We start from the raw sequence: 26,902 nt of genomic DNA, 5'->3' as shown, positions 1-26,902 counted from the left end.
GCTCTGTAGAATAAGCACCATCGTTCTATGCAGTATAATGTAACATATGTAGAGTATAATGCATAATTCAAGAGCACAGTCTAGAACATGAAACTACAAATCCCAGCATGCCTTGCCACAGTTTTAACACTCCCTTATAGCAAAAGTGTGGCAAGGCATGCTGGGATTTGTAGTTTCACAACATCTGGAGGGCCGCAGTTTGAGGACGCATGGTCTAGAACCTTAACTCTAGAGTTGGTCCCCAAGAAAAAGGGCCAAGAGGAAGCTTCCCCTGTGGGCCAGTCCAACCCTGATTGCAATATGGTATAAAGTGGTGCAGTAACATGCTCTTTTTTTTTGCTTTACTCCCAACTCGGGTTAAATTTACTAAAATCAGAGCGCTATTGAAAATGGGATGTTGCCCATAGCAACCAATCAGATTGTCTCTATTATCTTCTAGAACAGGGATGGGCACTAAGTGGCCCTCCAGCTGTTGATGAACTACACATCCCTGCATGCCTTGCATCAGTTTCAGCATGGCCAAATTGCAAAACTAGGGCAAAGCATGCTGGGATGTGTAGTTCATCAACAGCTGGAGGGCCGCTTATTGCCCACCCCTGTTCTAGATGATGCTAAATAACTAAGTAGAATCTAATAGGTTGCTATGGGCAACATGCCCCCATCTTGATAAATTCACCCATCGGAATCAGACTCATTGTGAGGGTCTAGTTCTATGTAATGAATAGTATTCTGTGAAACCTGTGCTGTAATTTTGCAATATATCATAGGAGGAAATTTACTAAGATGGGAGTTCTATTTCTAGTGCTAAATAAATAAGTAGATTTTGATCAGTTGCCCATAGCAACATCCCATGTAAAATAGAACTCCCATCTCAGTACATTTCCCCCCATACTGTTGAGTAGTAACAAACAGAATATTAACCTCAAGGCGTCACATTGTAAAAACCTGCTTTTTGTTTGCTTCCCTTATAACCCGAAAAGGAAAATCTATCTGTTTGACAAAATACCTGGTAGCATTTAATGCGAATGAAATTAAAAGATTTTTGCTTTAATTAAAGTGGACTTACTCTGCCAGGGTGGGTATTATGTTTTCATTATTGCAGATTTGTTCCATGGAAAATGGTCCAATTGCTATATTTTATGTTTAGAAAATAAGAAAACCCGCAATTCATTTTAAATGCAGTACGGAGTTATATAAATGTACTGCCAGAAGCATTTTTATTTCTGTAATTGCTTTATGATTATTTTCTAATATACACTGTAGCTTACATAGTATACTACCAATGGAAACCTTTATTCTAAACTGCAATCCCAAATAGACATTTTTAAGCAGTAATCTATAGACCATTGTAAAATAAATGTTAAAAAGGTATTAATATCCGAGTTTGTCCTATAAATATTATCAACCAGTTCCCTTTGTAAAAGTTCTGGGAGAAGATTTCCCTATTGTAGTCTTTTAGCGGAAACCAATTATGGTCCTGATTCAGAACTGATCGCTGCTGTGCGATTCCTCAGAGCCCTGTGATCAGATAACCCGCCAGAGTGAAAACCCGCCCTGTGCAATTCAATAAAGGGCTGCTGCAAATCTATTCACAAACTCACTCCCCATCGAATGATTTTTCCAGTGTGTGCAGTCCGGAAGACAGCGCAGGCGGCTGAAGTCATGTGATATCAGCCGCCCATCTCTGGCCCCCCATATCATGCTTGCATTTACATGGGAATGCCCAGTGTTTGCCCACGCATAAGCCCTGCACATGCACATAACTGATCAGTGGCGTAAGTTCATCCATGACACCCGGAGGCAAGAAAAAAGTTGGTGCCCCCCCCCCCCCCCCCCGCGATAGATAGATAGCTAGCTAGAGAGAAAGAATGTAAGTAGTGTCAGAAAAGTGAGGAAATGCGAGGGGAGAGTAAGATAGTGTCAGGGATAGAAAGTGAGTGGAAAGCGAGAGTGTCAGGGATAGAGAGAGAGTGGTAAGAGAGAGGGAGGTCAGGTACAAAAAGAAAGGGGATGAGAGGGAAAGTCAAGCGGAGATAGTGGCATCAGGCAAAGAGAGATTGGTGACAGTGGGGTCAGGCAGAGAAAGGGATAGGGTGAGGGGGGTCAGGTGGAGAGAGAGGTGTCAGGCAAAGAGAGAGATAGGTGTCAGGCAGAGAGAGAGAGGGGGGTCAGGGAGAGAGAGGGAGGGGGGTCAGGCAGATAGAGAGAGAGAGAGGATCAGGCAGAGAGAGAGAGAGGGTCAGGCAGAGAGAGAGGGGGTCAGGCAGAGAGAGAGGGGGTCGGGCAGAGAGAGAGAGGGGGTCGGGCAGAGAGAGACGGGGGTCGGGCAGAGAGAGACGGGGGTCGGGCAGAGAGAGACGGGGGTCGGACAGAGAGAGAGGGGTGTCGGACAGAGAGAGAGGGGTGTCGGACAGAGAGAGGGGTGTCGGACAGAGAGAGAGGGGTGTCGGACAGAGAGAGAGGGGTGTCGGACAGAGAGAGAGAGGGGTGTCGGACAGAGAGAGAGAGGGGTGTCGGACAGAGAGAGAGGGGTGTCGGACAGAGAGAGAGGGGTGTTGGACAGAGAGAGGGGGGGGGTCGGACAGAGAGAGAGGGGGGGGGTCGGACAGAGAGAGAGAGGGGGGGTCGGGCAGAGAGAGAGAGGGGGGGTCGGGCAGAGAGAGAGAGGGGGGGTCGGGCAGAGAGAGAGAGGGGGGGGGTCGGGCAGAGAGAGAGAGGGGGGGGGTCGGGCAGAGAGAGGGGGGGGTCGGGCAGAGAGAGAGAGGGGGGGGTCGGGCAGAGAAATGGGGTCGGGCAGAGAGAGAGAGGGGGGTCAGGCAGAGAGAGGAGGTCAGGCAGAGAGAGGGGGGTAAGGCAGAGAGAGGGGGGTGGGTCAGGCAGAGATAGAGAGGGGGGGGTCAGGCAGAGAGAGGGGGGTGGGTCAGGACGATAGAGAGAGAGGGGTGCCAGGCAAAGAGAGAGAGAAGTGTCAGGAAGAGAGTGGGGGGGGGGGAGGCAGAGAAATGAGAGTGGTGGGTACCAGCCTGGTGCTGCTACAGGCCGTGCACACAAAGCAGGGTCTGAATGTGAGGTGACGGGAGGAATCAGAGGCTGACAGGTACCTTCCCTGTGTGCTTGGCTTGCTACGCTGCAGCTCACCGGGACTCTGCTGTTTGCGCTGCTGCGGGCCGGCTGAGCAGGTGTGTGTGTAGAGCATCCTCGGCAGGCTGGGTCTTCCCCGCAGGCTGTTACGCTTCTGGCTATGATTCTGCCCATCAATGGCTGCTTGTGATGGGAGGCTAGCCAGGCTGACTCCCGGCCGCTGACATCGCGCGGGGCTGAGCCAGTTCGCTGGGCCTGGGAGCTTGTATGGTGCGCACAGGGGCGGAGCTATACTTTTCTCCATCCCTGAGTGGCACCGTCCCGCACTGGCTGCGGACTCAACTGCCGGCTCCTGTGGGCGCGCTGTCGCTTGTGAAAAAAAATTTAAATACAAAAGTCCTCACCAACAGGGGGCAATGAAGTCAGTGCCCCCTGTAAGGTTGGCGCCCGGCGGCAGATGACTCCACTGCCTCCGGGAGTTCCGCCACTGTAACTGATTATGCGCATACCCAGGGCAACACCATCGGTCCCTTAGTCTAGAACCGGCTCTTAGATCGGCCCTTAAGATGATAAGGTAGTGTAGGAAGTTTGAAGACGATTAGTTAAAGCGTTCAAGAGTTATCGTGGAACATTCAAACACATTCAAACACACACACACACACACACATACAAACATCGTTCAATTATACTTATGTAGATTGATAATACTTACATACAGAATATGTGTGATTTTAAACAAAAAAATTCTAACAGCAAATTTTTTCACTATTTGTTTCAAAATAACACAACAAATGGTACTCACGCCCTACAGTAAGTGAGTGTAAGCTTATCGGCCTCATGATGCAAGTTTAGTTAAATACTCGGAAAGCCACACAACATATGTGTGAGCATATTGATGAACACATTTATAAATATTCACTCTGATACGTTAAAAACTGAATGTAATAATAGAGCAGGCAAAAAAAATATTCAAACTAAAAATATGTTTCGTTTTTGGCTGCATACGCAGCCAGCTTCGATACAACTCTCATGTGTCTGGTAAATGTCAAACAGAATGATTTATTTTAAAGAAACGTCAATTTTTGGGATTTTGCCTGCTCGATTTTGTGTTCAGTTTTGATGTAGAAATATAAATATGTTTATAAATATGATGTGTGGCCTTCCAAATATTTGGCAGATGACAGCCGTCCCCAGTATAATTACTGAACCTTCTATTATATCCCCTTATTTTCAAAGGCTAATAACTTTGAATTAAAACAACCAATTTTGCATGAAAATTGGCAGAGAGATATTATCAACACAATGTTTTTCCTTTGGATGTTTTCGAGGGGAATCTGATTATGTTACTGTAGTTCACCAAATTTTAGACATATAAGTATAAAAACTCAAGCTGAAAGACTATAGGAGCAGGATGCCGCATGTTACCTGTCCATTTAAGGTAAGGTGGAGTGAATTCTTTCTTGACTTATAGAAAATAAAGCATTGAGTCATATTTCGGAAAGGACCTTCTTTTCCCAACTATCTTATTAATAATAATTATTAGTAGCCCTCCCTGTGAATCACAATCAATCATCAAACTATGGTCTTCTTTGGGGGATTTTTCTTTCCATCTAAGAGCTAGCAATGGATATGCAAGACTAATGGTCCATAGCACATTACAATGCTTCAAGACTATTCTGTTGATTCTGCCAGGGCAATAACGATTTATCTGTAAGAACAAAGATTTTTGTGTGTACCCAGCGCTGGACTTAGTGGAGCTGCTGGTCTATTGTAACGGGTTAACGCCCAGAAAACCCAAATACATACAAAGCACAAAAAAAGATTTAACAATAGACTAGCGCTATATGGAAACCAAATAAATATATCTGGAATACGGAGTATGTCCCTGCAACAGAAATCTTCCTGATGCTGTAAACGATTATGACTTACAATGTAATTCTATCAGGTGTTCACGTAATGGTTTCTTTAGTGATAACTTCAGGGTAGCAGGGAATTGACAGCATGAAATCAACTTACATTTGCGTTCTGTCTCGCGTGCATAACAAAGATTTCTTTACCAGTAGACTCCAGGTGATAGGTAACACGAAAATTTATTCACAAGAAATAATCCACATGGATCCACACGATAAAAAGTAGTTAAAAAGAGTCCAAGAGGGCAGTCAGTAGCTAGGGCAGACGTACAGCGGCTTCTCCCGTAGTAATTGGCGTGCTGCAGAAACGCCGGCGGGGGAGATCCGTGTGATGCCGCTGTAAGAAGTCCGACTTGCTGATGCTGCTGGGCGGCCTGATCAACGCGTTTCGGATATTACCATATATCCTTTTTCAAGATGTGCCACTGTGGAGACCGGGAGGTGCTTTTAAGGAGGATCTGTCAGGTCACATGTTCTTAAGTACAGCCTCTATAATTTAACCTAGCCCGGCTTCAGACTTTAGAATACATTTCTATCTATCTAAAGTGCATGATGAATGTTAAAAATACATATTTAAAATACATATTAAAAATGACATTAAAATACATACAAAAAGCTAAAATGTATAAAAACTGGCATATTTATACAAAGTGAAAAAAGGAACAATTTGCACAATAAAATCTAGCAGCATATATATACTATAGCAGCGTTTATAATTGCACATATAATTGTAGCGGTCTGACTGATATTATGACTCATATGAAGCCGGACATTTGTGAGAAAAAAAGACACAAATAGAGGGGAACATGGTTAGTATTGTACAACAAATACCATATCCCACCACCCACCTTAATGTGGTTCATATAAGCCATTTATACTCATAATCTGCATTTAATCCTTTTGGGACCATAGTATTTAATGTAAAAATGCATTTCATTTCTGTCTTAGCTAAACGTTCTTCAATGTCATTTTTTCTCCAGTCAGACTTGCAAAGTTTGATGCCACAGAAAGATTTGAGTCCCCTTATGTCACAATTATGCTTCTCCTTAAAGTGTAATGAAACGCTGTGTAGTTCATAGCCCTTCTTGACATTGCGGGCATGTTCTGCTAGGCGGTCCTTAAGATGTCTACTAGTCCGCCCAACATACTGCTCACCGCAATGACATTCTAGAAGGTACACAACGTTTTTGGAGTTGCACGTGATGAACTCATTTATAGTAAAATTCTCATTATTAGTGTTGGACATATAGGCCCTTATTCAGGTTCATTCGTTCGCATGCAAAACCGCTAGCACGCATCTTGCAGTCACGCCTATAACCTTGCCAACTCATACGTACGCACACATATCCCCAAAAAAGGTGTGGTCTACCACGGCGTGCAATCAGAAATGCTCGCACGCCCCACCACATTTCCACACGCACACGCACCACATTGTGCGTGCGAACATGTTTTCTGTGCTTAATGTTTTGCAGTATACACTTTTAAGCACGCCAGACACATGCACTCACCACATCAATCAATGATTTCACGCTCCTCAATTAAGTGGGAGGGATGTAGACTTGATTCAATCTGCAAACCTCATTACTCACGCAGACAACCCCTTAACCTCGTTGTTGTTTTCCATTAACGCATATTTCTACCTCAATAAAGTGTCTAATGTTCGATGTGTTGCTTTCTCATTACCTTTTTCGCGAATATGGTTGATTGTGTAGCGATGTCTATAATGAACACATGTTAGATACGCATATCACACACTAACAATATGGTGACACATGTCATTCGTCACAAATGTACAGACACACACTCATACACCTTTATGTTGTATCAGAATTCGCGTAAAAAGACGCACATATGCTATTTACATTTTCGCACTTCATTATCCAATACCGACTCGGCAATATTTGAGAAGGCTGGTTGATAGTTTGCCCACCATTGGCCAAAGTAGGGTCAGGAGTAGGCTGTGTGCTGGTCCCTGCCTGTGCTTGTGTTGGTGGTGGGTCAGCCTGCTTTTGCCTTTGCCACAGCTCCTCAGCTTGTCTGAGCCGTAGCATCAATACACGCGCATACTGTATATACAGGACGTCTCCATGTAATGCATATTGTATGTATTGAAGTGGTTATGTGTACGGTCTGCGTATTTTAATTTTCGCAAACATATTGTTCTGTGAAGATGGACTAATAAAGTTATTACATTACAATTTTTGTGACCAATCAGACACCAGGCAAACTTATATATGTGCCTGCAATTAATAACTGCGCCATTGCCAAGATGTCTTCTGGAAGGGCACCATCTTTTTCCCTGAGGGAGCTTGTGGCCCTGGTTCGGGTTATGGACCATCGGCTGGGTGGCAGGGGCCCTTGTGTGTCCAATGCAGAGAAGCGGCGGGCGTATAATGCAGCCCGCCGGCGAATCTTCTTTCGGACGGGCGTCAGGAGGACCTTAGGCCAGGTTGAGCGCCGGTGGTCCGACCTCCGCCGAAGGCAGCCGGAGCTGCTATGTTCTATTCGCCGCTACATTAGCCGATGTGAGTATTTTGTCATTGCTTTAAAAATGCGAAATATTATAGTGTTTATATAGCACTTTTTTTAATTAATATTTCGGTGTGCATTAGTCTATGGGTATATTATGTCTATGCTATGTCGGCCTATATATGGGCTGCTAGGTTAATATATGGTTGTGTAGTGGTATATATGGGTAGTGTGTATATGTCCATATATGGATGTACATTAGTGTGCATTATTTTGATATAAATTATGTCCAATTAAAAAATGTCAACTTTCCCATATATATCAAGTTTCTATGTTGTAATCTATACTAAATTATTCTTTCCTTTTTCCTTTCATATTCTGCCACCATCCCTGACTCCTGAACCATCATGGCCATTTCAGCTCAGGCCAGGGCACGCATCAGGGCCCGTCAGGAGGAGGCTGCGAGGGAGGCCATGGAGCAGGCCAGAGCTGCACCAGCCATGTCACCAGCCGCAAGCCCATCCACCTCCCACTCCCACACTTCCTCCCCCTCACCTTCCCCCTCCCAGTCTGAGTGGTCAGAGACCGTGCCACCCCCTGGACAGCACACCTTATCCCCATCCACCTCCACCAGCCACACCTCCTCCCCCTCCCCTTCCCCCTCCCAGTCTGAGTGGTCAGAGACCGTGCCACCCCCTGGACAGCTCACCTCATCCCCATCCACCTCCACCAGCCACACCTCCTCCCCCTCCACCACCCCTCCCCCCTTCAACCCACCACTACCCCCTTTTGAACCACCCTATTACTCCCCACCACCCTCCCCAAACCCCTCCCAAACCCCACCACACCCCAACACCTTGGACATGCCACCCATCCCTCCAGCATCCCTCCTTTTGGCTCCATCCCCCAGCTACAGGCCAACCACCACCAGAGAGCAGGATGACAATGGCACCCGTAAGTAAAGAATGTGCATAATGGTGACACCCCAAATGCCACACATTACCAAACACAACATACACATATGTGATGGCCACATCATTCTTTGTCCCACATATACACTGCAGTCCTAGGCTAACCTGTGGGGTCTTGTCCTCCAGGTTTAAACAGCACTGTCGGATTTGAATTGTGGTGTGTGGCCATGCCTCACCATGGCAGAAATTACAAGTTACAAACTTTGAAATCATCTTTTCCTTTATTTTAGAACAGTGTCTCCTATAGCAAACCATAATCTGTGGCAGTTTACAAAGGAGACAGTGATACAACAAACATGGTACTTACACACAGTTAAAAGGCTGGAGGGCCCTGCTCAGAAGCTTACAATCTATAGGGGCAGGTCATAACATATCCTACAGTAGTGGTGTTGGAGACTTGTGGGCAAAGCTGTTATATAAGTGTAGTTCCCAGCATGATGAACCACATACATTTTCACAGTGTTCTTTTAATGGTGTGTTAGGCAATGCTGAGGCATGCATGACTCAAACAGCTGTAGGCCCATGTACAATGTATTTGTGCAATTGGTGTGGTCTTCACAGTTAAATTGCAACTTCTTAGTTTAGCCAAATATACAGCAGAACTGCATTTATTACAGTACATTTACACAATAATATTTTTCATTCTAGCCAGAAACTGAAGAGAAGCAGCCAGATGCAGAACTTCTTGTGGCCTTCATACACCTCACCCTCCTCTACCTGGCCACACTTGTTGGTCAACTGCAGGCTCTTCTGCATCGTTCTTAAATGTTTGTTTGGCTTGTTATTAAAAAATTAGGCTAATGTTATAAGTTGTGTGTGTTATTTTTACAACATATGCCAATCACCTTTTCACAACCACATCAGTGTAATGGTGCTTAGTCCCCCATAACCATTGTGAATACAGAGATAGTGAGGCACACCAATGTATGTGATATCATAAATGTTTATTTTGCTGTCAAAAATTATGTGACAAGGTGTAATTGCTCCATAAAAGGCCGAGCAGCTCCATTAGTGTGCAGTCGCCATCATACATGTGTACACACACCAAGCAGCATCCTGTAGGTGACCATTGACCTCGCACCACAACACCTTCATGAGTTCATCTACAAGGATAGGAAAAGGCAAATCATTTAGAAATACATACTAGAAACCAATCATCACATGCAAAGTAATGCTAAGCATCACATATATATTGGTGCAAGTAAATACGCACAAGTTGTGATAATGTATTTCAATCTATGTTATATGGTGACACATCAATCTGCCAATGGAAGATGGTTAGTAGTTGACAATATGTTGTAAATGAATGACACTACACCTACCTGAAAAAGCGGCCCACCACAGAGTCTCGGAGGGTGTGTCCTCGAACATTTTCAGGGTGTCTGTAGCGGCAGGGGGCAGTGTCGTGTGCCTCAGGTGGATGGACTTCCTCCTCGGGGAAGGGTACAGACCTCGTTACAGCTATGTTGTGTAACAAACAACACAACCCCACAATCTTTGCCACCATGGCTGGCGCATACTGGAGGTCACCACCAGTGCGATGGAGCACACGAAATCGCCCCTTCAAGAGGCCAATGGTGCGCTCCACGACTTGCCTGGTGCCGACATGGGCCGCATTGTATGTCTCCTGTGGGCCTGGTGTTGGTTAGCAGCCAGGGTGTGCATGGGTAACCAGAGTCACCCAAAATCCACGCATCACGTCCTTCCAACTCTTTCAATCTTTGCCATATCCTGGTTTGCCTAATGACATAGGAGTCATGGGCACTTCCAGGAAAGTTGGAGTTAAAGGCCAGGATCTGCATGGATGGGCCACACACCACCATCACGTTGAGGGAATGGAACATCTTACGATTACGGAAGATGTGCTCAGTACGTGATGGTGGCACAAATGGTACATGTGTCCCATCCACAACACCTATCACATTAGGGAAATCCGCAATGTGTTGAAATTGCAGCTTGACCCTATCCAGGCAATCCCGGTCTAATGGCATGGCCATGAAGTGCCCCTTGCGTCGAAACATGGCCAACATGATACGCCTCAGGATCCTACTGAAAGTAGGTTGGAAAACTCCTGCAAGCACTGCCACCACTTGCTGGAATGACCCTGAGGCACAAAAATGCAACACCGCCAACCACTGTGTGAGAGGCGGAATTGCTGTTGGGAGCCGGTGACTGCTTTCAAGATCACTCTCTATTAATGAGAGAGTGTCTAGGATCACATGCGGTGGTAACCGGTACCTTGTTTGTACCTCATCATCCGCCATCCCAAAGAGGGTTACACGTGTGCGGAAGATTTGGGCACGCCCCAGCCTCCTTCCTCGAACAGGTGGAGGCACACGTTCTGCCTGTTGCTGCACACCCACCTCAATGGCCACCATTTGCATCTGGAAGAAAAAAGGTATTGTTGACTACATGACCAAAACACACACAGACACACAGACTCACCCCACCAACAACACATCAAATACATACGGGCAGAGGATGCCTGTAGAGATCCATACTCAATCCTAGTCCAACAAAAAAGGGCATGTATTGTAAGATGACCATTACCACACAAGCATCACATAACATTACCATCTCCTTAAGTAACAATCCACCCTAGTTAGGTATGATTGCATGACGTACCCCCTAGACATTTTGTATGATAATGACAGAGCACTGTACTATGATGTGTGGCTACACACCCAAAACATACTCCCACACCAAAAAATAAACAGCTGCAACTGTAAACACCACACACCAATGTCCGGTGATCTGTGATTTACCTTAATATACTACTGAGGAAACCAAGAATTGGGCACAGTACTTGACCAGTAATCCAATCCTAAAGCAAAAATAGACAATACAAATAGCATTACAATGTGCCCCATTAACAATGACACCACTATAAACCATCAGTGCAGAGATGCATAGTAACATTACAGATGGAATGTTCAGTATGCATGGCACACCTTTAAGGCAAAATGTGTCATGCAATAGATAGATTGACAACATAACACATCGCAATATTTGGTACTCTATAAAAATAGCAACAATACTTACACAGTGTGCTCCTGAAACATACGCGAATACCGTTGAACTATACATCAGGCGCAAGCAAACGCAACAATCGCCATATTTATAGGCACACACCATGATTGCGGATAACCACACAAATGATGCGCTAGCAAACACGCACTAAACACTGGCATGGATTGAGAATGACACATTCCAATTTAATGAATCCACAGTGCACATTAGAACATAAAAAAATACGGGTGCCATGCGCTTAAGAACTTACACATGTGAGGACGCCCCAAAAGATAGTGGTGGATAAGTTAGACATGTGGGAACGCACCCAAATAAAGTGATGGACGTTAGCAAACCTAAAGAGCCATGTTGCCAGGTTTTCACTGCTGACGCACGCGTGCTCGCACGTTTGTAAAAATTAGCTGGCGTCCGAAAAAAACCAATTAGCACACGAGCCAGCCTACAAATGGACACATGAGTGCATAGCACTTTTGGCAGCTCAATGAGTTCTGATTCAGAGGGAGACGTTACCTCAGACCACGAGGCTATCATTGAAAGACTCACTGCCATCACTGAAGCCCTCATGGAGAGGAGAAGAGGAGAAGAAGGGGAAGGCTCATCCTCATCCTCACAGCTAGCCATTCCAACACACTCTGCACATCAGTCCGTGGGTGATGCAGTGGCAGGTCAAAGTGCTGGGGGTCCTACAGATGTGGCTAACCGAAGCCGCAACACCCCTTTCACTAAAATTGAATTGGGCATTTTAGTGCCTAAAGCCAGAGACCTCATCGAATTTGGGCCCAAAAAAATGAGCACCAATGCCAAGGATAAGGTGTGGCAAAAAATCACCGACGACATCAATGCCATCTCTCCTCAGGCCCGTGATTGGCAACATGTGAAGCGCAGGCAAGTGTGATATGGTGTGTGTGTGTGTCTGTGTGTGTGTGTCTGTGTGTGTGTGTGTTGTTAAGTGTGTATGGGTGTTTTTTTAAACAATAACAAATGTAGAAGGCATGGCTATGTGGATGTATGTGCAGCTGAAAAGAGAGGTAGTATCACCACATGTGGAATGTCTGCAAAATAGTGGTAATGCTTACACTTTCAGGGGTGAAGATGACAAGGTGTTTGTTATGTGTAATGGCATGTAGTGCATGTGTAAATAAAGTAAATGTGTCAGTGTTACAATGCTAATGTAGTGTAATGCTTGGAAGAAGGTATGACATTTATATGGGCAGAAATTGAACCATGTGCATCATAACCCGGTGGACATATATAGACATGTTAAATGCAGACATATATGTATCATTTTTTATTATTATTTTGCAAACATTTATGCAGGTGGCAAGATTTCAAATCACGCCTTAAAAGGAAACTGTCCAACAGATGGACAGCAAGCCAAAAAACAGGTGGTGGAAATCTCCCTGACCACCTCAAGCTTACGTCACTGGAGGAACTGGCCCAGGACTGTATTTCCCAGGAGGAGATTAAAGGTGTCTCCAGCATGGACAGTGAATTGGGGCCAGATGAGTTTGGCGCAGATACTGCCGGTAAATGTGAAATTGAAGTGGCACACTATAGATTGACAGGTGTATGTGCAACATCTGATATTTTCTTGTCTGTTGTTTCTTCACAGATGACAACACTGGGGCTGACGCTTCTGCTCCTCCACCACCACCACCACCACCACCATCAACAACTGAAAGCAATGGTGGTCAAGCAAAAACAGCAGCTGAGAACATTTCCCTTGCACATGTACTGCAGGACATACGTGAGCAGGGACGCACCACTATGGAATGCCAGGATCAAATGCTGCAGGTGGTTGTGAAAATGGCACACAGTCTCGAGGGCCTCCACCATGAAGCCAGATGCTTCAATGACCATATGGCCACTGAAGTATCCTCCACTCGGCCCACACCAGCAGCTTCGACCTCACAGGGTGAAGGTCAGAATGCACCCCCACTTTTGCGTACACGCAGGTGTGGTAGACCCACCAAAGGGGGAGTCCAGAAGCGACCGCGAAAATAAAATATTGTTTTTTGTTATTTATTAGTATTTTATAATTTTTTTTTTTCCCATTTTTTTATGTTTCCCTTTTTGTGGGTACAAATTGTGTTCCTTTTAATTTTTGTTTAATGCTGTAGTATATGCAAATAAAAATATACTCACATTGAGCATGCGTTGTCTTGTGATTTTACGCAGATATATTAGATATATGTTGTATATGTGAGTTGACACATGTCGACTCATGTTGACAGTGGTAACATGCTACACATGGCAGAGTGAAAATGTACATAAAGGTGTGTTAGATAAGGCCAATTAATACATGTGTTAAGTGCATTTGCATTTGTGCCTTACAATTCACCCAAACATCATAATTTTAATGTGTCTGTTAGCTCATGTTTGGTTTGGTGATGCAACCTGAAGTGGAGCTGAGTTAACTAATTGGAACAAACAACCAATAATTGCGCACAATGGGGGTCAGGTGCTAATAACTTCCACATTTCGCAACTGTGTTTTAAGCGTACGAATGAGCAGTTCACAAGAAGTATGCTATGCGAAACTGAAAACCTGCTTTAAGCTTACGAAAGTTTGTGAGCTTGTGTGAGAACAATCCGTGTTGCAGTAATGCGAAACCAAACCCACCACTACAAGTGAACGCCCAGGTGTACGCCCATGTGTACGCCCAGTTTTGCTCATTATACTGGACGCGCCCATACAAACGCCTACATCACGCCTACTGGGTAATCTTTCGCTCGGACGGCAGAAACCGCTTGGAAGGTTGCTTGCGAATAGGAATGTAGCAGTTTGCACATGCGCTGTGCGTACACTGCACATGCGCAATGACAGTAGTTGGTTGATGCGTGCGTTTGTGCATGCGAACGTGTCAACGTGAATAAGGGCCATACTCCGTGATTTTTGGTGGAGTCTTGCACACTTTGCACATAGAGCAAGTGCCGCAGCGGTAGAAACCCTTAGACAATACCCTGGTAGTTCTTTTGGGTACAGTTTGAGCACTCCTAACCAGGATATTGCCAAGGTTATCCGCCCTGCGATACACAAACTTGGGACGATGTCCTATATATTCTTTCAAAATAGGATCCCTAGTGAGGACTCCCCAGTGCTTAATAATGAGTTTCTCGAGCTGTGCATGCTGAGAGGTGTATTTGGTGATGAAACGTACTTCTTTGCTTTCTGGCTTTATGATTTTGTCAGTTGGGACAGCATCATAATTTTTATTATATGCTTCATTTATCCAGATAGGGTTGTAGCCTTTCTGACAAAAATTTTCTTTCATAGTGTCGGCTTGAGTCTCATAATCACTGGTGTTGGTGCAGTTCCTTCTAAGTCTATAAAATTGACTAGAGGGAATGCTCTTTATCCAGTTTGCATGGTGATTATTCATGCTACTTATATATGAGCAACAGTCGGTAGACTTAGTATAGTTTTTTGTGCAAATTTTTAAATTATCAACAAAATGGTAAGGTCAAGGAAATTTACAGTAAGAGGACTAATAGTATATGTTAGATCAATATTTTGATCATTATTATTTAAATACATACAAAAGTCATTTAAAGCCTCTTGGCCCCCCCTCCAGACGAACAGGAGGTCATCGATGTATCTGACCCATAGCACCAGGCTGGCACTCCAGGGGTGATTGGACCAAACTTGTTGGTCCTCCCACCTTGCCATGAATAAATTAGCATAACTGGGTGCCAGCCTGGTGCCCATCGCAGTTCCTGCCGTCTGGAGGTAAAAGTCGCCCTCGTACCAAAAGAAATTGTTGTTCAAAATCATGGCAATGCCCTCTAAAATAAAATCCTTTTCTATGCCATCTATATTTGCTTTTGTTAGATGATGTTCCGTGGCTGTAATGCCATGATGATGCTGGATAATAGTGTAGAGGGCTCGAACATCGGCGGTGACAAGGAGGTCACCCTCCTCCCATGTCAGTTCTGATAATTTTTCTATAACAGCCGCAGTATCCTTTGTATACGATCTGGTGTTTTTGACCAATGGCTGTCTTTTGTGGTCTAGGAGGTGGGACAAGTTTGAAGTGATAGACCCCACCCCTGCCACAATAGGACGGCCCGGGGGGTTGACCGTGCTCTTGTGGACCTTTGGTAAAATATATATTACCGGCACTGAAGGGCTCTCTATTTTAAGATATTTAGCCTCCTCCTCTGTGATGATATTTTGCGTCAAATAAAGATTAATGAAAACATCCATCTTTTTTTGGATTTGGGCGGTGGGGTCTCCTCTCAATTTTTTGTAGGTGTCTTTATCTGCCAATTGGTTGGCAATTTCCCTGTGATAATCCACCTTATTGAGGATTACAAGACACCTACTTAATCTTTATTTGACGCAAAATATCATCACATTAAGGTGGGTGGTGGGATATGGTATTTGTTGTACAATACTAACCATGTTCCCCTCTATTTGTGTCTTTTTTTCTCACAAATGTCCGGCTTCATATGAGTCATAATATCAGTCAGACCGCTACAATTATATGTGCAATTATAAACGCTGCTATCTCTTATATATTTGGCTACATCTGTCAATCATCTGCGGCTGTAACGCTGGGCGGGGTCACACACCACCCAGCCAGCAAAAACAAATGTAGCCAAACATATAGGAGAAAGGTTACACACCTATCCCCACCTAACCCCCGCAATCACGAACACCTTACTGCACCGCCGCGTTGTCCCGGTCCCTGTGCGCCGGCTCCTGTCAACTGTCGCGGGAACACAGCCGCACATACACTGCTGTGCGCCCGCTGCCTCCTGCGTCCAGCCACCCGCTGTCACACAGCGCCCGCTGCCTCCGGATAGCAACCCGACGCATAGCCACCCCTCAGACCTCGACACGCCGGCACAAGCTCCCGCTGCCACCGGCCGCCGCAGAGCCAGCCGGCAGCAGCGCTACCCGCTGTCACACAGCGCCCGCTGCCTCTGGCTGGAAACCAGACGCAGAGCCACCCCTCAGACCGCTACACGCCGGCACAAGCTCACGCTGCCTCCGGCCGCCGCAGAGCCAGCCGGCAGCAGCGCTACCCGCTGTCACACAGCGCCCGCTGCCTCTGGCTAGAAACCAGACGCAGAGCCACCCCGCAGACCGCTACACGCCGCGCTACACGCCGGCACACAGCGCCCGCTGCCTCCAGCTCCAAACCCGCCGCTGAGCCACCCGCCAGCAGCGCTAACAGCCGGCACACAGCACCTGCTGCCTCCGCAGGAAAACACGCCGCTGAGCCACCCCGCACACCCCTAGACGCCGGCACACAGTGCCCGCTGCCTCCTGCTGCCAACCCTGCACAGACCCACCTGGCAACACCGGCTGCCTGCACCCACTGCCTGCCACCCCCACCGGATGAAAACAGACTGTGGCCGATGCATGCCAACCCCGGACGCCTGAGCCAGCTGCCTGCCACCCCCTTCAGCCTCAGAAATACTGTGGACGAAGCCTGCCACCATTGCCCGCCTTGGACACCAACAGACCACTCATCTCTACCACCAACGGATAAAAGGTAATTTTCACACACCATTGTAACACACACACACTTTCTAGCCACAACTACACCACCCCATGCACTTTAGAAAACACAAACAGCACAACAATAACATCCATAACACTACATAACACCACCGCACACCACAACACCACCAACGCCCCCATTAACACCCCAAATTACTTAGCAACCGCAAGACATTCAGCAAACCCAACCCACAACACCACACCACCAACGCCACCATTAACCCCCATAATTGATACACAACACCAAGACTTGCGGCACCAAGGTGTCACCAGCAGCCTCTCCTTGCGATGCACGGAGCATGCCTCTCTGTGTATGCACCCTTACGCACTCACCAACACCACTTCCACAAACACCCTCACCCCACTAACTCTCGACCACTGCCATGTGGAACCGGAACCATCCCCATCCCAAAAACACCATATGCCCGGACTGCAATGCCTACAATTTAGCAACCTACAGGAGCCTTTCCCTGCAATTGACGGAGAACGGCTTTATGCGCATGTGCCCTAACGTGCTGACCCACCTCCCTCCCTCAAACCCACTCCCCGCACTGCCCCTCGGACACTACCATGTCTACCCATACCCACCAATGGCATGTACTCGGCCAACAATAACAATAGCCCTGACGTGCAGAAACAGCATGGCCAATATTCACACATCACCAACATTCACATCCACCAGACAACAAAACACCACAACACTCTACAAAGACACAAATAATCTAAACCCCAAAACAAGCCCATTCGGCAAACAACAAAACAACAGACACCGGCACACACCCACAAAACATTCCGCCCCCACAACCAATATCTTGACACCACTAGGTCCACACCCCCTGCACTCCACACCAGCAACAACTCGCCAACACAACCCATCACACCTACACTATCCAGCCCCCACACCAAGGACAAACCACACTCACTATCTTTGCACCATTAGAACGCATGCCCTCTTTACCATCGGTCTCAAAACCAAACCCGCCTGCCCAACATCTCAAGACAACTCAACCCTTCAGAACAACATTAAACACAACCCCATCAACAAACACACACTCTCTTTACACCGCAATTGCACACACACTTACACTGCACACCTATGCACGATATCCAACATCACAACACTCACTATCTAACCCACCGTCAATAGTACAAACAATACACACAACTTTAACACGATAACAAACACTAGCACCACCCTCACACGCCAACTAGCGTTACAGCTCAGCTACACAACACTAGCAGCTTAAATACCACTTCTTCTACCCACCACACCTCCATTTCAAACACACACCAACTTCAATTCCAGACAAATATACACACAGACACCCAACTACCTAAAAAAACAGAACACACTCATACACACAACACCATTACAACATCCCTTTACATGCACACCACCACTACAAACACTTACTTAATATCGCACACAACACACCATACATTAAAACAACAACTACACAGAGTACTCTCAATTACTTATGACACAGACACTCCAACACAATCATTACATTACTCCTCTAAGCATCCCTATTCTTTACATAACAATCTTATGTCTTCCTTCCCAGCTACAACAGCTCCAGCTGAAACCACCGAATATAACAACTGTTAGAAGAAACATCCGCAGCAGCAATCAATACTGAACTGGACTACTACATCTAAAGACTACAGCACAAGCCACAAAACCACGGTAAGACCAATACTATTTTACACATACATATACTACACTATATACGCTTACGTCACTTTTGCCCCATTACTAACACACTAGGAACACACACCACCACTTACTCTTACACCAAATGCACAACCACCTCATCCACACAAACAATACACACACACACAACACTCATTTCTCAACATCTTACTACTACATTACTAGCATCCACACTACAACTATACATCCGTATTGCTCAAAAAATCACTACACAAAGTAACATTACAAAACGATGCACTTATTTACAATACTTAGGAGAAAAACCACACCTACACCAAAATCAGTCACACACCCTCACTAACATACATCACATACACTACACTACCCGCCATTAGTACTACTTCTGCTACTAGCCACACCACTCCTACATCTACTATACTCGCAATACAACACAGCATATTGACATAACACAACCACACATAAGTCGAAGTATCCTTTATGTACATCATTAGCTACTATTACAATCACGAGCTTGCTAAACCACTCCACCACACACACACCCGAACAATATACTCCACACATTGAACACACGCACACAACAAAACCCAACACAAGTACACACTGAAAACACCATCACACACACTTCACACACACACACACACACACACACACACCAACAATATACACCACACATTCACCACACACACACACAACAAAACCAAACACAAGTACACACTGAAAACAACGTCACACACACTTCACACACACCAACACACACACACACACACATTACACACTTCAAACACACATGTACAACTGTGCTATAAACTCAACATAAACCTAACCAAACAACACCCACAACTCTACTATAGACTCTATATACCCACATACAACAACACTATTCTATAGATACAATCACTGCATGTACACTCTCGCCACAAATAAATCTGGTGTGCGAACACAGCTACTACTGGCCGCACTGAAAACACACAATTTAAGATCCTTTACACACACAATCCACTGCAGCGCTCAACAATGACCTGATCACAAACATCTGTCAACTACTAACACTATACTGTTCGAACACCCCACAAACACAATTCAATTCACACACACACACACACACACACACACATCCTAAATAAATCCACACACACACCAAAGTTAAAACACACCTCACAAGCGCATCACACACACACACACACAACACCTTTACACCACACTCTAACATGTACGCCACCCCTACTAACACTTAATTTACATCACTAACAACATACTCCAAACCAAACAACTAACACACTACAACACATTACTCCTAACACAGACACTGAAACACAATTATTACAAGATTATTCGAAGCATCGCCATTCTTTACATAACACTGTAATGTTTTCCTTCCCAGCTACTACAGGTCCAGCTCAAAACACAGAAGACAAGACCTGCTACCAAATTATACGCTGAAGCACTGAATACTGCCCTTTACTACTACTACATCTCAAGACTACAGCACAAGGCCCAAAACCACGGTAAGACCAATACTATTTTACACAACCACATACTACACTATATACGCTTACATCACCTCACTTTCCTAACAGTTAGAACACACTATAAACACACAACACCACCTACAGTAACAACTACTGCACAACCACCTCATCCACAAAAACAATACACACACACCACTCATTTCGCAACATCTTTCAGCTACATTACTAGCAGCCACACTATACATCCCTATTCTTCAGACAAAAAACCTATACAAAGTTAGTAATGTGTCATTGCTTGATAATGTCTGTTCTTGGCTATGTTTCAACCATTTCAATATGGCGCAACTTACAAAGCTAATTGCAATGTTGACAATTAAACATTTTGAATCTTCAATGTATTTCAACACTTATTTCAACACATACATTACCTCAACTCTACATTTTATGCATTTAAAGTGACCAAAATACTATTTATAACAATAACACAAGCACAAAACCATTGCCAATGTCATTTCATCACATCTTTCGTTTTTCAAACTGACACTCCAATTGGCATTACACACATTCAGACAAAAAAAAAAAACATTCCTACAAATATTTTGTTGTCATTTTAATGGGGTGCAGCCCCCTACGACGGTGTGAAGAGCGCCCGTAGGGCGCGATGAATCACCTAGTAGTATATATATATGCTGCTAGATTTTATTGTGCAAATTGTTCCTTTTTTCACTTTGTATAAATATGCCAGTTTTTATACATTTTAGCTTTTTGTATGTATTTTAATGTCATTTTTAATATGTAATTTAAATATGTATTTTTAACATTCATCATGCACTTTAGATAGATAGAAATGTATTCTAAAGTCTGAAGCCAGGCTAGGTTAAATTATAGAGGCTGTACTTAAGAACATGTGACCTGACAGATCCTCCTTAAAAGCACCTCCCGGTCTCCACAGCGGCACATCTTGAAAAAGGATATATGGTAATATCCGAAACGCGTTGATCAGGCCGCCCAGCAGCATCAGCAAGTCGGACTTCTTACAGCGGCATCACACGGATCTCCCCCGCCGGCGTTTCTGCAGCACGCCAATTACTACGGGAGAAGCCGCTGTACGTCTGCCCTAGCTACTGACTGCACTCTTGGACTCTTTTTAACTACTTTTTATCGTGTGGATCCATGTGGATTATTTCTTGTGAATAAATTTTCGTGTTACCTATCACCTGGAGTCTACTGGTAAAGAAACCTTTGTTATGCACGCGAGACAGAACGCAAATGTAAGTTGATTTCATGCTGTCAATTCCCTGCTACCCTGAAGTTATCACTAAAGAAACCATTACGTGAACACCTGATAGAATTACATTGTAAGTCATAATCGTTTACAGCATCAGGAAGATTTCTGTTGCAGGGACATACTCCGTATTCCAGATATATTTATTTGGTTTCCATATAGCGCTAGTCTATTGTTAAATCTTTTTTTGTGCTTTGTAACGATTTATCTGTGACTGAAGCTACCAGCTGGGATGCAAAGCCAAGGTGATGGCACAGTCACTCTCCCAATGTAACCCTTCTTTGGGGAGCTTTGTGCCATGTCCCCTGTAGAGAAACCTTTGTGCCCTGTAGAGAAACTTTGCACCATTAGGATTTCACATCAGCTAGCATCTCAGCTTTAGCTCCCTTTTTTGATATAACATATTGGGGGGGGGGGGCAGTTGGTGTGGGTTGGCAGAAGGTGTCCAAGTGTCCCAGTATCCCTGTCATCCCAGGTATATGTATTTCCTAAGCTCTCTTTTTCAAGAATGCCCTAAATGATTCCAAATTCCACAAGTCTTGCTGAAATGGGAGCCTCAATTTTCTTTTAGAGCAGGGGTCGGGAACCAATGGCTCGCGAGCCAGGTGTGGCTCTTTTGATGATTGCATATGGCTCGCAGACTGCCTGATTTTTTATCCCCTTTCTATGAGGATACGCGGCTGACATCGGGGGAATGGATTGAGCCGTCAGCGCGGCGGCGGGGGGGGGGATGTGGGTGGAAGAGCTGATACGCCGCAGTGTGTACTGTAGGCTCTTCCAGCTACATCCCACACCCGCCGTGCTGATAGGCTCCCCACCTCTGCTGACACGTGGGGAATCACTGCGCGCCACACGGGTGCTGGAGGCTTTTGGACACTGACGGTGAGTGTAACTTACAGCAGTAAGTTTGTGCTGGGGCATTCTGTGCACTTCTATTATACTGCTGGGGGCATTATGTGTGGTATACTGCTGGGGGCATTATGTGTGGTATACTGCTGGGGGCATTATGTGTGGTATACTGCTGAGGGCATCATGTGTGGTATACTGCTGGGGGCATTATGTGTGGTATATTGCTGGGGGCATTCTGTGCACTTCTATTATACTGCTGGGGGCATTATGTGTGTGTTATACTGCTGGGGGCATTATCTGTGGTATACTGCTGGGGGCATTATGTGTGTGTTATACTGCTGGGGGCATTATGTGTGGTATACTGCTGGGGGCATTATGTGTGGTATACTGCTGGGGGCATTATGTGGGGTATACTGCTGGAGGCATTATGTGTGTTATACTGCTGGGGGCATTATCTGTGTTCCTGCTGGGGGCATTATGTGTGGTATACTGCTGGGGGCATTATGTGTGGTATACTGCTGGGGGCATTATGTGGGGTATACTGCTGGAGGCATTATGTGTGTTATACTGCTGGGGGCATTATCTGTGTTCCTGCTGGGGGCATTATGTGTGGTATACTGCTGGGGGCATTATGTGTGTTATACTGCTGGGGGCATTATGTGTGGTATACTGCTGGGGGCATTCTGTGCACTTCTATTATACTGCTGGGGGCATTATGTGTGTGTTATACTGCTGGGGGCATTATGTGTGGTATACTGCTGGGGGCATTATGTGGGGTATACTGCTGGGGGCATTATGTGTGTTATACTGCTTGCATTAATGGTGAGTATTATAACAACATTATTTAAAAGAATAAATTCAGAGGCGTTTTATACTGACATTTAGTTGAATTCACTTTTAAAATATATTATATGGCTCTCACTGAAATAAATTTCCAAATATTTTGCTTTCATGGCTCTCTTAGTCAAAAAGGTTCCTGACCCCTGTTTTAGAGGATCATGTAGGGTCATCATACAAGAACACAAGTTCATCACCGAGTCTTAAACAGCAATGCATTTAAAACATGATATCCACAATTCAGCAATACATCATGCTTTGGAAACATTAGTGCTTTTATTCGAAATATACAGTAGAGAGATTAATTTGGTCAATGAAGTCCCACAAATATAAGACAAGAAATGATGACTGGGGCCTCCAGATTTCATTATCAGTTGCCAATATAGCATATGCCTCAAATTGTGACATGCATTGTCTGTCTCATCCATTTCCCTGGATGTACTTCAGCTTCCTCAGGATCGCGCTTGCTCCTGAGGAAACTGGAGTACATCCGGGGAAACGTGTAGAGCTTTTATCTCTCTCTTCATACTGTATTTACCACTCATTAATGGATCCATCCCAATAACTTTTCCTGCTACTAAATACTGGACTTTTCATGTGGGATGAATAGCGCCTGTTCCTAATTAACCAGCTTTGCCAGTGGAATTGTGATCTCTGGGTGTCATGAGCTCTTCAAAATATAGAGCATACCTAAGGACCAGTGAGAGGTTTTGTTTGTGACTGTGGGACAAGCACAACTCCCACTATTATCATCATCATACCCTCACCAGCCATTGCACCAACAGGAAGTGGTACTATAAATTACAAATATATACAGTTGGATATACGTTTTTTTTCAAAGCGAACATTATTTTATAGCTAATACAGCTCTTGTTCCCAAATTGAGGACAAAATAATTTTTTATAAAAATGTTTAACAATTTTATTGTGTTATACTGTACATGTTGTTTGTAATATTAATTAAAATTGTTATAAACTGCACTGTCTTGTAGTATTTCAGCCAGCGCTGGCACAATCCTTTTCTTTTTCATATTGTTATATTGGGCATTGACTACCCCGTGCCAGCAGCTTCTAATTGCGCAACACACAACCACCCCTTTTTTTTTTCATCTTTGATTCAGATGTGGTTGGAAGTACGGTAGATAGAGCAAAGTACCAATCTTCGGTACTTTATGCAATTGCTGGACCTGTACTGGACATAATTAATGCGGGGCAAATCATCACAGTTGAAACCAAACAGGAACCATCATCCAGGGGCAGATTGGCCATAGCACCTACAGGGGAGGTTCCTGCTGGGCCAGCACATCTCTGAGGCCTGTTTTGTTGTCTGACACATGGACCACATTCATTACATTGCATTGTCCCCATTAATTCTGTTATTCCATCTCTGGCTACACAGCACATTATACTGTATCTCCGGTGCTGCCCATGTCAGACCATGTTTACAACATTTTCAATGGCCAGTTTTAGTTGCAATCCACTCTTGCCATCATCAATGATACACTGTATTTACAGTCATCACTAGCAACTTTAACCCGTACACTAGGTCAGTGATGACGCAACTCCAAGCCCCTTCATGACGTAACACTTGCAACTTTCTTTTTGGTGCTCATAGCTGTGTCACCTTAAGGATACATGACAAGAACATACCCTTAATGTACTATCATTTGAATGCTTGAATCCTCTAGTTGCACAGATGCCAGCCTTCTCATTCCAGCTCTGGTTCCAGCAAGTTTCAAGTTAGACTTGATACAGATTAATGAATGCTTGAAAAAAGAGAGAAATTGATCTAATCATGTAGTTCTATGGTTATATATTGTTACTATTCACCAGGAGGGGATTGGGCATGGACCTTACAGGGAAGAATCCCAGAAGGCCAATGCATCTACAGTATGAGGCTGTCAACCAGTAATTTTTTTTTGAGATGTGCCCCTGCCCAGACTAAAGGCCCTGACCCATCCTGTCTCCAAAACATACAGCCTTTGTCTGTTCACAGAGCACCCAACACAGCAAATTCTCATTTAGGTCTGGCATTCATCTATATCCATTGTGACATCAGGGACAGAAGTGGGTGCCTTTGGGGGTGTAACAATGTCTTGGATATTTTCTGGTCTCCACTGAGGGAGGCGTGGGGCTAGATGTAATATTCAAAGGATTATGATGATGAGTTGTCTACTTAATAGAGGTTTTTGGGGTCTGTGTTCAGTCTCAGTGGGGGGGATGCAGGGTATTATTTAAAATGTGGAGGGTTGTGGTTTGTCAGAGCAGCTTAAAGGTCTGGGGGCCACTAGACTGCCAAGCATATTGAAACCAATGGCTTCCCCACAGGTGTAGCAATGGATGAATACCACCTATTTTGATGTTGATCCCACCTACATTTCATTTGGTGTTCACTTCTAGAAATTGTTCCAGTGCCAAGTTTAGTTCCTAATCCACCCCTGCCCTTCACTATATATGACATCAGTTTGATGCAGTATATAGCTTTGCTAAGGAACGCGCCTCCTTAAATCTTCCATAGATGGCAATTTTTTCTTTAAAAACTAAACAAAAAGTTAAACTAATCAAGAAGAACCTGGGAGAAGTCAGAGTATTCTGTCAAGATTCCGACTGCTGGGATTCTGGCTGCATCCCTATTAGCATCATAACTGTGGACATAACGGGGTACATTTACTAAGATGGGAGTTCTATTTAGGATGGGAGGTTACCCATAGCAACCAATGAGATTCTATCTATTATCTTCTAGAAGGTGTTAGATATATAAGAAGTAGAATCTGATTGGTTGCTATGGGCAACATCCTATCTTCAATAGAACTTCTTTTTCATGGGCACAAGTAAGCCTATTTGACCCCCTTGCCATTTTCTGAGGTTTACCACATCATAAAGGAATCCCAATATGTAAAAACATGGTCTGCAACAACTTTGTCTCCAAGCACAGAAGTCCCAAAGAATTCTATAGGGCTACAGTGTACCCATATGAAGAAAACTCTGGAAAGCAGAACTTTTGGGAGATTGTTCCCAATGGCTACCACCATTATATAGAAGCCTATGGGCTCGCTTTTGCAAATTTTCCAGGCAAGGGATCTGAAAGTTCCCTCTCCATTAAAGGTCCTTTATGCCTAAGTACATAGGCCAATGGTCATGCATGGACATTACAACACCTGGGATTGGAACTTGTAAGTCAGGGTATTGCCAGGACGGCTGGTAATTGTACCAATAAGATCGTATTATGTTTAATAATGCATATAACCATGTAACCTGAGTACAGCGCCAGTGTAATTCGGGCGAAGTAACTCTGCCAAATGAGCCAGATATGCAGTTAAAGCCACTGCTCTGGGGTTAAACATAACATAGCTGACAGAAACAAGGTATGCTGTGTACAGTGCAGGGAAGGATTAAGTAGAACAGGTGACTGTTAGGGCATATGAGGAAGGATTTGAAAGATCCCTCTCCAGTAGAGTAGCCCATATTCTTTAAAGAATAAACTTATAAGTATGGGCTTGATTCAGACCTGATTGCTACTCTGATTTAGCAGAGGTCTGTGATCAGATAGCCGCAGCCCAGACCAAGTGAAATCCCACCCTGTGCCAGCCTGAAAATGGCTTGCGAATGGATCGCTGATTGTCATCCAGCTTCAAATCCATCTGTAACCCACTCACAGTGAATAATTTTTTTCCGGAGCGGATGTCACCCACCCACCCACAAATACCGACTTCCTGTCTTTTATGGTGCAAGGAATTGTGATAAAGATTTCTGATCTTTTACGCTGTTAGGCCCCACGCATGCCTGCCGCGATCTGTACGCATGTTTTTTCCTTAG

Source organism: Crinia signifera, chromosome 2 (genome assembly GCF_055691185.1).
Source record: "Crinia signifera chromosome 2, ASM5569118v1, whole genome shotgun sequence".
NCBI lineage: Eukaryota > Metazoa > Chordata > Amphibia > Anura > Myobatrachidae > Crinia > Crinia signifera.
Note: the sequence above shows the minus strand (reverse complement) of the source record.